This window comes from Chanodichthys erythropterus, chromosome 15 (assembly GCF_024489055.1).
Source record: "Chanodichthys erythropterus isolate Z2021 chromosome 15, ASM2448905v1, whole genome shotgun sequence".
Classification (NCBI taxonomy): domain Eukaryota; kingdom Metazoa; phylum Chordata; class Actinopteri; order Cypriniformes; family Xenocyprididae; genus Chanodichthys; species Chanodichthys erythropterus.
This window is the reverse complement of record NC_090235.1, coordinates 13,398,331-13,415,000: the sequence shown is the minus strand read 5'-3', so window position 1 is coordinate 13,415,000 and position 16,670 is coordinate 13,398,331. Positions and strand designations below refer to the sequence as shown.

The following is a 16,670-nucleotide window of genomic DNA, read 5'->3' as shown; positions in this document are numbered from 1 at the left end:
AATTAATTAATTGAAATATTGAGCTGATTGTAAATGTTATTATTATGTTAGCATGTTTATTTATGTTATTTTATTTTATTTTGATTAAATAATAATAATTAAGTTAATTGATTTAACTTAACTTTTATTTATTTTATTTCTTTAATTATTTAAATGTACATTTTATTTATTTATTTATTTATTTCCAGTGAGATGTTCCGGGATGTGCGCAGCGCTCGACCTCGTTCCGTTCTTCGTCGAGTTGAGTTCCTCCGTGTCGAACCCTTCGCCCCCCTTCGCCCGTGTTTATGGTTCGGTCCTGTCTCCTGTAAGGGAGAGCAGCAGGGGCGAACCATCACATTTGGTGCCCAGCGTGGGGGCGGTCGTGAGCTGTGGCGCTCCAACTATCCCATGGAGCTTTTCTTCTGTCTTTTCTCTACAATTTTGACTAACCTCATTTGCATCTGCTAATTAGATCCTGTTAGCATAATTCATGTGCATGACACCCTTTTGAAGCTAATGAATAGACACATCTCCAGAGTCCATAATGAGCTCGATTCCTCATATGTACTTGAGAGAAAGTATTACAGAATCATGTGCATCAGACGAAAACTCTGAAAGAGAAAGTGCTTCGGTGAAGTCTCAGGTTTGCAATAACCGGTTTTACCAAATACATTTACATTACATTCACTTTTTGGATTTGGCTGGTGCATTTTATCAGTGTGTGTGTGTGTGTGTGTGTGTGTGTGTGTGTGTGTTTTCCAACTGGGAATCGAACCCTTGATCTTGATGTTGCCAGATACAGGAACGGGATAATATGTTAGTAAATGGATATGAAATATTGATTTGAGTGTAAATGTCTATGAATTATGTGAGCAGAAAGAGAGAGTGACTTTAGATTTGCTCTGAATCTAATAGAAACAAAGGAAACTGTTCAAACAATAATAGCATGTGTTTATAGCAGTGGAGAACATTATTGTTTATTTTTACTATTTTATAAAATTAATTAATTAATATAATTAATATAATTTTTTTTATATTTTGCTTGATTATTTATTTATTTTTATTTTTAAAGAATTTTTTTGTTTTATTTTTTATTTTATATATTTATTTGGTTATTTATTCATTATTTGTATGTTTATCTTTTGATTGATTTTTAATTTTATTTATTTAATTTTGTTTTATCTTTTGACTGATTTTTTATTGTATTTATCTTTTGATTGATCTTTGTTTACTTATTTTGTTTTATATTAATTTTGTTATTTTATTGATATATTTGTATTTTTATTTATGTTTATTTATTTAGTTTGTTGATTGATTTTAAATTTTTATTTATTTATGTTTTATCTTTTGATTGATTTTTAATTTTTATTTATATGTTTATTTATTTAGTTTGTTTTATTTTTATTTTTTATGAATTTATTATTTTATGTTTTATCTTTTAATTGTTTTTTAAATTTTATGTTTTTTTATTTGATTTTTTGATTTTTGTATATTTATTTTTTGTTTTACCTTTTGATTGTTTTTATTATTTTATTTATTTATTTATTGTATTTTTGTTTGTTTATTATTGTTTATTATTGTTATTGTTAGTTTATTTTATTTTTGATCGATTATTAATTTTATTTATTTATTTTTTTGTTTTAGCTTTTTATTTTTTTTTTATTTTATGTATTTATTTAACTTTATTTTATATATTATTTTATTGTTTCAATTATAGAGTTTGGAGTCATTATAAGCAAATATCTGACCACAGAATTACACCATTCACCAAACAGAATCAAGAGAGCCGTCTAATAATTAACATATATAGATATTTCAATTTTATCTTATCTGATGTTGCTTTATATTAGACTGTTTATTTATACTTCTGATCAATGAAGCATCAAACAGTGTAAAATGCAGTTGGCATCACTGTTTTTCTGTTTTTCAGACGAGTCTAATCAGTGTGGACGGACGGAAGGACGCAGAACAGATCTGCTGTTTCATGCCTTTATGTGGAGCTGAAGACAGGAATTAATGCAGTAGGTAAAGCTACAGCTCGATTCCTTACAAAATGTTTCCTCACATTTGTTGGCTGCATCTTGATTTAAGAATGTACTGGAAAACAAGACATGACTGAATTCATTCGGGCCTGATGATCTTCTGTAGCTTCATTCTAGTTATATTACATTGATCAGATTAGCTAAATAAGAGTTTCATGTGTGTTTGTGCAGTTCATACAGTGATCTTTACCATGGTAAAGTGGCTGGTCTGTGTTCCTGCATCAGTGTGTCATTATGGACTGTATTTGCGCACATTTGTACTACTATGAGTTTGTGCGAGTACAGAGAGTGTGTGTCTGTGGAGTGGGACCTCTCGGGCCCTCAGTAGGGGGCATTGAGTCATATGACAGGGCCGGGGGCCACAGGATGTGACATCAGCGCGGTCTGGGTGTCCGTCTGCTCACGCCAGGCGCTTGATCTTTCCCATTTGGCCGATCAGAGCTGGTGACGGACAGAATGAGTGACAGCACTCACTCACTCGATGACTAGAGCTCATTATCACCTCCTGATCTGTCTGCTGTTTCACCACACACACACACACACACACACACACACACACACACACACACACACACACACACACACACACACACACACACACACACACATATAGACTCATGCACATACATGCATACTGAGCTATCATATCATAGACTTGTGTTGTTTTAAATAAAGGTAATTACAAACACTCAAAACATTAAATATCCTTTATAAATGGATATTGCAGTTGATGATCTTCTCAAATGTCCCCAAAGGAAGGTTTTGTCAGATTTAGCTCACTAAGATTTGCACCGAAAATATCACTAAATACATTTCATCGATTGCATTTATTTTAGCTTTTATGGTATTCAGACAGAAGCTTCATCTTCAGTGTCATGAAAAATCTGGAAATATCAGGATTCAGGGAATTTTGAGTGTGGAAGAGTTGTGGAAAGTCCTGAGTAAGTGAATATTGGATGCTGATGCATAATGTGTGTTATTAGCATTAAGTTTTTATATTCTATAGCAATTAGTGCTGTTGAATAATTAATTGTGATTAATCGCATCCAAAATAAAAGTCTGTGTTTAAATAATAATAGATGTGTGTGTACTGTGTATATTTATTATGTATGTATAAATACACACACATGCATGTACATATTAACAAAAAATATTTTTTGTATTTATATATAAAATATTTATATTTATTTATGAATTATTTCTTTATAATTTATATATATATATTTATATATGTGTATATGTACACAGTACACACATATATATTATGTAAACACAGACTTTTATTTTGAATGCAGTTAATCGTTTGATAGCACTAATTGCAATAAATAAGTGAAAGTGTTTAGGTCCTTTGATTGGTGACTATTTTATTTTATTTTATTATTATTATTTTTCTGTTTATCAAAATATATATTATTTTATTTAATCTACCTACCTACCTATTTATCTATTAATTAATTAATTTATTAATTAATTTATTTATTTATTATTTGTTTATTATTAGTTTGTTTGCTTTATTTCCTGCAGTTGGACAAATAAGTAAAAATATAAGTAAAAAACAAATACTCAAATAAGTAAAAATATTTTCCATGTAGTCTCCCAATTATTATGAGCTGCATATATAATAATGATAAAAGAATGAGAAAATATTTTTTTATAATAGTTAAATTAAATATTGCAGTAGGCCATTGCTGAAACCCCTTGAAAATATTTCATTGGCATCAAAAGCATTTGTGAGTTCAATCGCTTTTTAAATTTCAAATAAATCCAGAAATTTTAGAACTGTACACTATATATATATATATATATATATATATATATATATATATATATATATATATATATATATATATATATATATATAAAACACCATGTCTTCCGACCGTCATATTCTCTTATGTTAATTATATTATCATGTAAGCACATTCTTATATGGAAAAACTACATTATAATCTCCTAATATATTTAGCTGGTTACTGTGTTGTTTTTAACCAGTCATTTCCAGATAAACGATGCGCTCATCTTCTGTAGAACACGGCGGTCCTGTTGACATCTGTCCTTTATGATCTTCAACCTGCTGTTCAGATACATATTTATAGATAAAATGATTGACATAGAGAGAGAGGGGGAACGCTGTGGTTTAACACCTATATGAGGCTTGCATCCTAATGACAGCTCATCTGAGAGCTCGAGCGCAAGGAGAGGAAGAGGAGGAGGAGGGCGGAGGATGATGGCTGTGATGAGATATGTGAGGTGCATGCTGGGGGATTCCTCTCGCTGGTGGAGGTGTCATGGTGTTGGTGTCTGATGGAGGGTTTGTGGTCACCTCTTGACTATTTTTCTCACAACACGTTCTCCACGTTCATTTAGCAGCGAGTTATTTTACTGAAAATAAAGAACTGTGCTGAATCGATGGCTTCATTAAGACATCAGCCGGTGTGTGACATCATCAGCCTGACCACTGTGATCACAGAATAGAATAGAATAGAATAGAATAGAATAGAATAGAATAGAATAGAATAGAATAGAATAGAATATTCATCACCACACAGCCAGAAGAATAAAAAAATTAAATAAAAATCCCTGTAAATTTAAGCGAGGAATTTGTTTCAGTGACTTTCAAAAAACATTTTCCTTTGTAACTTAAATTGGAAGTTACAGAAAAAACAGTCACTCATGTTCACAGTATATCTTCACAATGCTTTTGCTGGTGCTATGAAATTAAGATTGTGAGTATTTTTAGGGAATTTTTAGAGATCATATCATCACAGCAGTTTGATGATTAGTTTTCCTCTCATGTGTCGTATAAAGGTGTTCAGTGAGTTGGTGAGCTTGATTCATTTCGGTGAACCAGCTCAAATTGTTCATTCAAATGAATCTTTTTAAATGATTACGTATGTTTATATGTTCTGTATTTTAAAGTGGACCTATTATGCTCCTTTTACAAGATGTAATATCAGTCTCTGGTGTCTTCAGAATGAGTCTGTGAAGTTTCAGTTCAAAATATCCCACAGACAGGGCTGTGAATCTTTGGGTAGACAGTGATTCAATTCGATTCATAGGTGTTCGATTCGATTCAAGAACGATTTTTACAAATTCAGAACGATTCGATTCGAGATGATTCACATTAAAATCGATGCGATTCGATTCTGCATTTTAATATGCATTTATAGGGATATTGAAATGTGAATTACACAGCGACCTTCAGGAGGTCAGAGAGTAAGAGCAAAAACAAACAAACAAACAAACAAACAATAAAACCTTTTGTCCATTTTTAAACGTTAGTTCATGTTAGTTTAGTTAGTTGCAACATAACTTTATTTTAATTGCCTATAAAAATTGGCAATTGTGGAAATTTACATAAGCCAAAACTTTAAGAGGGCTTTAAAAGTATTTTTAGGCCTAGTTCATGTTATATAGTGGAGGATAGTGTTAAAGGCTACACAACCTTATTAAAGTGTTCCAGGTACATTAAACATACTAATGCTTACATGGAGAGACTATCATGCACTTTCCCAACTAATATTAAACTAACTTTTCTTCACGGAATAGTTATAAAAGCCATCTTTATTCTCTTTATATGGAACATTTTCCTTAAAGTGATTGTAAAAGAAAACACACGTGATTTCTGCTGTTGCTATAGTAACGAATGCAACTTTAACGTGCATCTGATTGATAAACCGTGCGCTCTTATGTCAGTGTTGTTAATGGTTAATGGATGATGACGCACAACGTCTCCATCAGTTCGTGCATGTAGTAATTTAATGTTTATATATTTTAAAGCACTGAAACACTAGAGAATCACGATTAATCCAATTCTTTGCATTTTTACATCAATTATCGACTGAAATAAACGATTCACGATTCAAAAAAACATGTTTCAAGATCGATGCATTTGCATCGTCAGGATTTGTAATCGATGCATCAAGAAGACGAGTGAATCGTTACACCCCTACCTACAGATCATTTATTATAGCTTGTCAAATTTGCCTCTATTTGGGTGTGAGCAAAAACACGCCGTTTTTGTGTGTGTCCCTTTAAATGCAAATGAGCTGCTGCTCCCGCCCCCTTTCCAGAAGCAGGTGGAGCTTTAACAGCTCGACAACAACAAAGCTGGAGAATCTCACGCAGCCAAAATGAGGAAAGTGTTCTGCCTTACATTGTTCAAACCGGAGTCGACACTGATGGAGAGACTCAGGAAGAAGTTACAACTTTTAGACGTTTCTGAATGGTTAGTGGATAAATTGATGTAGTTGCTGTGGAGTTGATTCAACTCATCCACTATGTTCATCTTTTTTTGTTGAATTGATCCTCGTTTGTGAAGCGTAAAATGACGGCATGTCAACAACACTCTACTCCAACAACTCTTCCTCTTCTCTAAAGCAGCCCAACATGACCTGGTTTATGTAAATGTTAGGGTTTGTGATGTCACTAACCCAGGAAGAAGCTCGTTGTACCAGCCGTTTAATAAGTGATTTCTTTAAAATAAAATATCTCCCTTTGCGTTGAACTTTGAGCGTCGTAACTTTGCAGATGTTGTTTATGTTCAAACAGCAACATTACACACTAACTAAAGCTAAAAAAGTCAAGTTAAATTTGCATTCAATATTTCAGGGCTTATTATATATACATATACACTCTCCGACCACTTTATTATGCACATCTGTTCAGCTGCTCATTAGCCCAAATATCTAATCAGCCAATCACATGGCAGCAACTCGGCATGCAGAAATGGTCGAGATGATCTGCTGAAGTTCAAACTGAGCATCAGAATGGGGAAGAAAGGTGATTTAATGACTTTGAACTTGTCATGGTTGTTGGTGCCAGACCAGTATGAGTATTTCAGAAACTGCTGATCTGCTGGGATTTTCACGCACAACAGAGAATGGTCCGAAAAAGAGAAAATATCCTATGATTGAAAATGCCTGTTTGAGGTCAGAGGTCAGAGGAGAATTGCCAGACTGGTCCAGCTGATAGAAAGGCAACAGTAACTCAAATAAGCACTCGTTACAACCGAGGTCTGCAGAAGAGCATCTCTGAACACATCCAACCTTGAAGCAGATGAGCAGCAGCAGAAGACACTCCAAAACTGGACAATAGAAGACTGGAAAAACGTCTGATCTGATGAATCTGGATTTCTGCTGCGACATTCAGTAGGGTGAGAATTTGGCGTAAACCACATGAAAGCATCGATCCATCCTGCCTTGTATCAGTGGTTCAGGGTGTTTGTGGTGTAATGGTGTGTTATATTTTTTTCTTGGCACACTTTAGGCCTCTTAGTACTAATTGAGCACCGTTTAAACACCACAGCCTACCTGAATATTGTTGCTGACCATGTCCATCCCTTTATGAATTACAGTGTACCATCTTCTGATCTACTTCCAGCTGGATAACGCACAATGTCACAAAGCTGCAATCATCTCAAACATGACAGTGAGTTCTCTATACTCAAATGCCCTCCACAGTCAGCAGATCTGCATCAGCTGTGTGATGATATCATGGCATTATGGACTAAAATCTCTGAGGAATGTTTCCAGCATCTTTTATCTTGAATTTCTGCCATGAAAAATTAAGGCAGTTCTGAAGGCAAAAGTGGGTCCAACCAGATATTAGCAAGGTGTACCGGTGGCCGGTGAGTGTGTGTATATATTGTAATTAAAATATAATTACAAAACCTTCTGGTTACTGAGCCTTAAAGGGTTAGTTCACCCAAAAATAAATTCATCTTAAGAACACAAATTAAAGGAATAGTTCACTTTCAAATAAAAATTTCCTGATAATTTACTCACCCCCATGTCATCCAAGATGTTCATGTCTTTCTTTCTTCAGTCGGAAAGAAATTAAGTTATTTGATGAAAACATTTCAGGATTTCTCTCCTTATAGTGGACTTCAATGACCTCCAAATGGTTTAAGGTCCAAATGTCAGTTTCAGTGCAGCTTCAAAGAGCTTTAAACGATACCAGACGAGGAATAAGATTCTTATCTAGAGAAACCATCGGTCATTTTCGTAAAAAATGTTAATGTTATAAACACAGATGATTGCCTTGCCACGTGCTTCCGCTTTCTGTATTCTTCAAAAAGCTCACGCTGTATGTCCTACACCTTCCCTTTTCTACTTACGAAAAAAATTTAACTGCCGCCACGTTCGTTCCGTAAGTAGAATAGGGAAAGTGTAGGACATACAGCGTTAGCTTTTTGAAGAATACGAAAGTGGGGTTTTGGCGGAAGCACCTGCAAGGCGATAATTAGTGTTTATAAAGTATATACAGTTGTATTTTTGTAGAAAATGACTGATCTTTTCTCTAGATTAGACTCTTATTCCTCGTCTGGTATCGTTTAAAGGTCTTTGAAGCTGCACTGAAACTGTAATTTTGACCTTCAACCGTTTGGTGGCCATTGAAGTCCATTATATGGAGAATAATCCTGGAATGTTTTAATCAAAAACCTTCATTTCGACTGACGATAAAAAAGACATGAACATCTTGGATGACATGGGGGTGAGTAAATTATCAGGAAAATGTTATTTGAAAGTGAACTAATCCTTTAATTTGTGTTCTGAAGATGAACGAAGGTCTTATGGATGTGGAACAACAGTAGGGTGGGTAATAAATGACAGAATTTTCATTTTTGGGTGAAAAATGCAATTTATCCCATGTTTTAATCACCCTCAAGCCATCCGAGGTGTATCTTATTTCAGACTAACACAATCAGAGTTATATTACAAAATATCCTGGCTTTTCCAAGCTTTATAATGGCAGTGAATGGGGGGCAAGATTTTAAAGCCCAAAAAAGTGCATCCACTTTTTTGTTCTGCAGAAGAGTGACCTCTGACCCGACGATGTAGTATCGTAGGTATCGTAGTATCGTAGGAGTATCTCTTATATTGAAATCCTCCAACATTTCTCTTTACAAAATTCTTATTTTAGACTTCTAATTCGTGACCGGTGTTTTGTTTTGCTCTCTCCTCTGCGCTTCTGCGTTCGTCATTACGTCATGCATCATGCTTTCGCCAGAATATGACTCGCATATGGCCGTTGCTGGAAGCCAATGATTATAACGTTTTAATATGAATATTTTTCTTACAAAAACCCATGGCTTCACTTTATAAGGCCTTCATTAACCCCCTGGAGTCGTATGGATTATTTTTATGATGGATGGATGCACTTTTTTGGGCTTCAAAATCTCAACCCCCATTATGAAGCTTGGAAGAGCCAGGATATTTTTTAATTTATCTCTGATTGTGTTCATCTGACTCTGAAAAAAGATAGTCATATACACCTAGGATGGCTTGAGTGTGAGTAAACCATGGGATAATTTTCATTTTTGGGTGAACTATCCCTTTAAGCATGTTTACCACCCATGAAGCACTGTGATATAAATCAAGAAGTTGTTTTTCTCCGGATCATATACGGTATGTTTGGACGCACTGATGGCGAGCACACCAGCACGGCGGTTCGGCGTCCCGTACCGAACGCGGCCTCTTCCCAGCAGTCCTCGCTTCCCGTGATTGCTAGCATGAGTGACAGTATCACTGGAGTGTGTAATGAAGAGAGCAACGCAAATCTTGCCGCGTGTGTCTCCGTGTCACCTCCCATCTGCGGTTAACCTCTTCTCAAGCGTGAGCCTCTTACTGCAACTCACTTTCCCTACTGTCAGCTGTCAATCATCCCCACAAGCCCCTCCCTCCCGGAGGCCCAGGGGCGAGCGGTAAAATGCTAGCGTGCCAGAGCCTAATGGAGTCTGATGGGTCTCATGGTGTTCGGTTTAAGACTCGGCCAGTCTGACAGGAATCATGGGTCCGGCTTAGCTTAATTAACTCAACCGCAGCAGAGACTTTAAAGCTGTTTTTGGAGGGTTGCATGCGATGTACAGTAATGCCTTATGATGGGGGAGGTATTTTTGCGACTGGAGGTGTCAGAATGCATCTCTCGGGCTTTGCACGACTTCGTTTCATGCATAAAGGCTGAAATGCAAGAGATGGAGTGTCTTATTTGAGTATTTTACGATTACAGGCGCTGGTGAAGCGACTCTTCGCCGACTGATGCACTTGTTTTTAACGTGACTTCTCTGTTTACTTCACACATGCCGCTTGTTTTTCTGAACACTGAAAATACGGGTTAAGTATGTTTGTGGCCAGTGCCACTCTCTCTGAGGTCTCTCGGTATAGACGCAAAGGTTTGTGCGTAATGATAGGGATTAACATTTGTGTGTGTGTGTGTGTGTGTGTGTTAGCATGGAGTATCTCGTCCTGAGATCCACGGGCTCATTAACACTTTCCAGCCCTCTCTTCTATGTGTGAAACAGGCCTATTGTTAAACGAACAGAGAAAAGAGGGAGAATTATAATAAGCGCTTAATATAATCTCATTTAGCGGCTCTGAGGAACGTCCTAGAACGCTGGCGTTACCGGTCAGTGGTCATCGTTAATTGCGTGTGAATCGGTGAGGGTTGTTACCGCGGTGCGCGTTCAAAAAAAGCCCATCACTGACTTTTCCAGAGATGTCTAAATTTAGGGCGCTGCCACGCGCGACGTTTCTGGCCCCCCACTGGGGCCACATTGGGCCCACTTCGCCTCACCAACAAACGAATGGTGGGCGACAAAGAGAGACAAGAGGGAAGCGTGCCTCAGTGACAGCTTGCTTTACCGAAGTGAACAATGGAAGTATTGTTCGGTAGGGGATCTGGCATGACACCTTCTTTGCGCTTTGCAGCATCTCGAGAGATCAACTTAGAAAATAGATTTCACTATGTGTGTGTGTGTGTGTGCGTGTGTGTGCGTGTGTGTGTAAAACATGCATATGGACGTCTGTGAAACGTTGTCATTTTAAAGCTTTACTGAAAGACAATTATTTGAGTAATTTAACTTTGTAAGTGGTCACAACACCCAATTCAGAAAACACAACTAAACAACATTAGAACTGGAAACACGATGACAAACACCCGTTTCCATGCTTCAGCTGATGAAGATTAAGAGGTTTTTGGTGGGAATATGAGAACTCGTATTAGAACCAACTACACTCTAAAAAATTCTGGGTTAAAAACAACCCAAGTTGGGTTGAAAATGGACAAATCCAGCAATTGGGTTGTTTTAACCCAGCGGATAAATGGGATAAATGTTTGCTGGGCAGTTTTATTGAACTCAACTATTGTTTAAAAATGACTATATATCTGGCTTAAAATGAACCCAAAATAGGTTGGAAATTAAAAACCAGACACATAATTGCCAGTAAGGTGAACAATAATAATCAAAAGGTGAACATTTATTAATAAGCAATTTAATTAATGTTTGTTTAATTAATATTTATTAAACTTATAAATAAATGTTAATTTATTAAACATATTAAAAATGTTAATTTCCAATATATTTCAGGTTCATTTTAAGCAAGAAATACAGTAATTTTTAAACAATAGTTGAGTTAAATACAATTAAATACAAAACATTTAACCCAACCGCTGGGTTAAAACAACCCAATCGCTGGGTTTGTCCATTTTCAACCCAGCATAAGTTGTTTTTAACCCAGTGTTACTAGTATTGGAGCTTTTATTTAGTTCTTTTAACTAATCTTGATGCATTTGTACAATGACAATACGCATCTGGCTTGACTTGACTAGTAAAGATCAAATTATGTATAAAAGATCCCAGGTTGTCTTTGTCATTGGTACTAGTGTTATACTAAAATGTATTGGAGCTTGCATCTTGTTTGAACTAATCTTGTTGTATTAGTACAATGACAATAAACGTATAATTCTTAGATTGTCTTTGTCATTAGAGCTTATACATTGATGTTTTATCTTGTCTTGTTGTACTTGTACAATGGCAATGAGCATCTGGCTTGGCTTGACTAGTAAAGAATTGGAGTATTAGTATTAATGTTAAAACTAATCATGTTGTTTTAACTCATTTAGTTGTGTTTGTGCAGTTAAATTATGTATAAAGATCCCTACAGATTGGCTTTGGTACTAGTATTAGAAGTATTATTAGATTAGATTGGAGAGTTTATTGTAATTATGTCCATTATCCGTGAGCATTGCAATAAACATCACACTTATCATCTGTATTTCAGTGGCTCTGTATTTGTACTCTTAATGATCTCGCTGCACTTGTACAACCTTAAATGATTTGACTTGACTAGTAGGAATCATATTACGTCTAAAGATCTCAGCTTTAGTATAAATACATCTACTAAACAATTTTTTTTCACCGTTTAATTCAGTATGTTTTAATCTTTGTCACTACAATAAAGTATTAGAACTAAATAATCATTTAACTAATCTTCTTGTAGCTGTGTAACGCAAAAAAGAGATTGGCTTGATTTTACTCAAATTAGGGTGATGCAAAAATGAGTACAGTCTCTGGAGCAAAGCTAAATTTTAGACTACAAATGCCTAATTTAACAAGAATTCAACCACAGGTGACTCTAATTATTCATTACACCAGGTGTCCAGCAGACAGTTGACTATAAAGGGGTGTTAAAACCCCTTCCCATTTCATGCTGTCAGCAATGGCACCACATGAAAAGCCTGCCAATGAGGTCAGAAAGATAAAATAAGTTTATTTCTCTGACCCAATTGGCAGGTATTTTTAATGTTATACTCCATTAACTGTCAGTGTCTCGGTAGCGTTTTGAAATTGGACATTGCGTTACCATTGAAAGTGTATTTTAAATCTTAATTTCTTCCGATATCAACTGTAAATTTGGATCACAACTTGGCTAGACATGTGGCTTAGATTTTCTAGCAAAGAGTCCAAATTATTTTGTAAAATATATATTTTGTATAAAATAAAAATGTTTAGTTCAGTACATTTGCTTTGCAGTAAACTCAGAACATTTTAGCTTTCACTTTTGCATTAATCTGTTGAGTTTCTTGATTTCTAGATTGAATGTTGATTATTTTCCTCATATCATCCATTGTTGCAGCTCCACTCTTCCCAGTCTGTCAGTAACGCTCTGTTTAGTTGCTGTCTCTATGAAGCCCCTCCTTCTGAAAAGCACAATGTGCTCTGATTGGTCAGCTGGAGCAGTGTGTTGTGATTGATGTTTGGGAAATGTCCCACCCCTTACCATAACCGCCAGTTTCAACACACTACTAACTAACTCAACCAGGCCCCGCCCCTTTATTCAGTGCATAAATTATTTAAATGAGGAATATTGTGAAGTAAACTCAAGACTACAATAGTGGCGTTTCAGGGAGTTCAGAAACACTGATATAGAGAAGAAATCCCACTGGAGGGACTTTTTCATGCTCAAACAGCATAATAAGGTCCTCTTTAAAGGTGCCATAGAATGGAAAAATTGAATTTACCTTGGCATAGTCGAATAACGAGTTCAGTACATGGAAATGACATACAGTGAGTCTCAAACTCCATTGTTTCCTCCTTCTTATATAAATCTCATTTGTTTAAAAGAACTCAGAAGAACAGGCGGATCTCAACATAACACTGACTGTTACGTAACAGTCGGGATCATTAATATGTACGACCCAATATTTGCATATGCCAGCCCATGTTCAAGGCATTAGACAAGGACAGCCAGTATTAACGTCTGGATCTGTGCACAGCTGAATCATCAGACTAGGTAAGCAAGCAAGAACAACAGCGAAAAATGGCAGACGGAGCAATAATAACTGACATGATCCATGATATCATGATATTTTTAGTGATATTTGTAAATTGTCTTTCTAAATGTTTCGTTATCATGATGCTAATGTACTGTTAAATGTGGTTAAAGTTACCATCGTTTCTTACTGTATTCACGGAGACAAGAGCCGTCGCTATTTTCATTTTTAAACACTTGCAGTCTGTATAATTCATAAACACAACTTCATTCTTTATAAATCTCTCCAGCAGTTTAGCATTAGCCGTTAGCCACAGAGCACAGCCTCAAATTCATACAGAATCAAATGTAAACATCCAAATAAATACTATACTCACATGATCCGAAGCATGTATGCAGCATGCATGACGAACATTTTGTAAAGATCCATTTGAGGGTTATATTAGCTGTGTGAACTTTGTTTATGCACTGTATTATAGTCGAGAGCTCGGGAGGCGGGGAGCTCGAGGATTTAAAGGGGCCGCGCACTTAATCGGCGCATAGTTAATGATGCCCCAAAATAGGCAGTTAAAAAAATTTATTAAAAAAAATCTGTGGGGTATTTTGAGCTGAAACTTCACAGACACATTCAGGGGACACCTTAGACTTATATTACATCTTGTGAAAGAGCATTCTATTTTAGATATTTCTATAGGAAAACAAGACAAAAATACAAAGTAAGAAAAGGATTTTGAGCAGTGCAGTCAGCCACACATTCACATGCAGGTCATTTCTGCTGCGTTTGCTGATGTCATCGCATCATTTCTCTCTCTCTTTCTCTGTGTGCTTTGGGCAGATGCTCAACCCCCCCCCCCCACACGGCTTTCTGCGTGTTAGTCTTTGTGTGTCTTAATTGAGACCGCCACTCGGCTTAAAGAGCTCTTTAATACGTATTGAAACAGGGCAAGTGCTGGAGGTTAAATAGGTCTTAATACAGCTACTTAATCCGTTCATTACACTGGATCTGAGGCTGGTCCAGGGGCCGAGAGCGGGGCCATTAATTAGCATCGCCTCTGGGCCCCTGTAGTTAACATGAGGGGGAGGGCCGGAGACAAGAGCGAGAGATGCTGAAGGTTAAAGTGAGGCGCGGATCCTCAGAGACGGCATTGAATCTGCTCAGAGCCGCCCAGCCGTGCCTCTTTCTATTCAGCGTTTGTTGTGCTTTCTGTTTGCTTTTCTGCTCCATTAGTTTGCTGAAGGAGAAGCAGGCCGAACAGAAAGACTGGAGGTGGAAAATTAATGAAGGCCTGATTGAGGAGGTGGAGGAGAGTCGCTGGGAGAATGTGATGGTTTGATGGGGTTTTAGAGAAGGATTGGTATTGATGAGGTTGTTTTCATGATGAACGAATGGCAGTTTTATCCACAAAACTTTGTCCTCAAATGTTAGGCGAAGATGTTAGGCCCACAAGTTAACTTCATGGAAATCTCCTAAAAGTCCTTAGGAGAAATAAAATATGAATTGTTGTAAAATAACAGAGAACTATTGAACTATTGAAGTTGATTAAAAAATTATTAAATTGTTGATTAAAATGAATGTGGAGAGCTTATTACACTGACTACGGACCCAAACTATAAATTAAACTATTAATTAATTCATTATAATAATATTATAATAGTCTTTAATTGTTTTATGTTAAGTTCTTACTGACTACAGACCCATACTATAACAGAAATGTATTTATTTATCATATTTATTTATTATTTACTTACTTTATTTTGTATATATATAGGATATAAAAAAATCTGGGTTAAAAACAACCCAAGTTGGGTTGAAAATGGACAAACCCAGCGGTTGGGTTAAATGTTTGCCCGACCTGCTGGGTAGATTTATTTAACTCAACTATTGTTTGAAAATTACATTACTGTATTTCTTGCTTAAAATGAACCCAAAATAGGTTGGAAATTAAAAATCAGACACATAATTACTAGAGGCAACAATAATAATCAAAAGGTGAAGATTTATTAATAAGCTATTTAATAAATGTTTATTGTTTAATTATTATTTAAACATTTAACCCAATTGCTGGGTTTGTCCATTTTCAATATATATATATATATATAAAATATACCTTTGGAAACATATATTTATTTAGAAGATTGTAAAAAACATTATGCACACATTTGTTTAGTTAGGTAAATCATCACATATCATAGACTTCCATTGTTTTTATGTAAAATTATTACACTGATTACATACCCAAACTATACAGTATTTATTTAAATAATAGGCTTTTATTTCATTTCATTTCATTTCATTTCATTTCATTTCATTTTATTTTATTCTTTAACATAAAAAATACTTTATTTGATCATTTTGACATCTGGGAACATACTGCTAAAATAAAGTAAATACTCATCAGACTTTTTTTCAGATTTAACTAACTGAGGACAAATATTTCCCCAGTTCCCAGTTGTTTTGTTGTGCAGAGGTTGTGCAAACGTTCTCTGGACATTCATGAGTTGATCAGCTTGATCTCATGTTAGTGTGTTTCTGTCTTGCTCTCTTTCTGTCTCCCCCCTCTCAGATCACTCCTCTCACTTTCTCTCACTGTATATTTTAGCACTTTCTCTTAAGACTCGACTCGCTTTAACAAACAGGGCCAAAAATCCAGACGACTCGCACAGAGAATTCTCTCTCTCTCCGTCGTTCAGAGCAGGCGGGTTGGAAGACACTCGCTTATCAGAGGAATTTCGCGCTGTATTTTTAATATGTATCTTTTAACACCTGTAAATGTCGTGTGTGATATTCCGGGTAACGAGTGTGTGTGTGTGTGTGTGTGTGTGTGTGTGTGTGCATGGTAATGAATTCTCAAAGGGGGAAGTCTGCGTATGCATAAATGCATCATGGAAATGGAGCCACGCTCTGTACAGTACGTGTCGTGCGAACGAGTTCTGTGCACAACACCAGAGAGACGGAGACATGTTTAGACAGCCTTGTTAGTCTTATTAATTAACTTTCTATTGAGAAATCAAGTCTGCGCCGCACAAAACTCACACTGAGAACGTGCAACTACGCCTGTGACATCTTGAAGCGTTTCTGTTTTTAAAGATGATC

The 16,670-nt window shown here is 35.9% G+C and overlaps 1 long non-coding RNA gene across 2 annotated transcripts in view; it reads left to right on the top strand.

The window, feature by feature from the left end:
• LOC137037958 (uncharacterized) overlaps window positions 1-16,670 on the top strand; it is a 44,749-nt gene that overhangs the window by 14,325 nt on the left and 13,754 nt on the right. For both annotated transcript variants that reach the window (XR_010897331.1, XR_010897330.1), the window contains exon 3: window positions 1,913-2,007. This is a non-coding gene — a long non-coding RNA (uncharacterized lncRNA). The remainder of the gene's footprint in view (window positions 1-1,912; window positions 2,008-16,670) is intronic.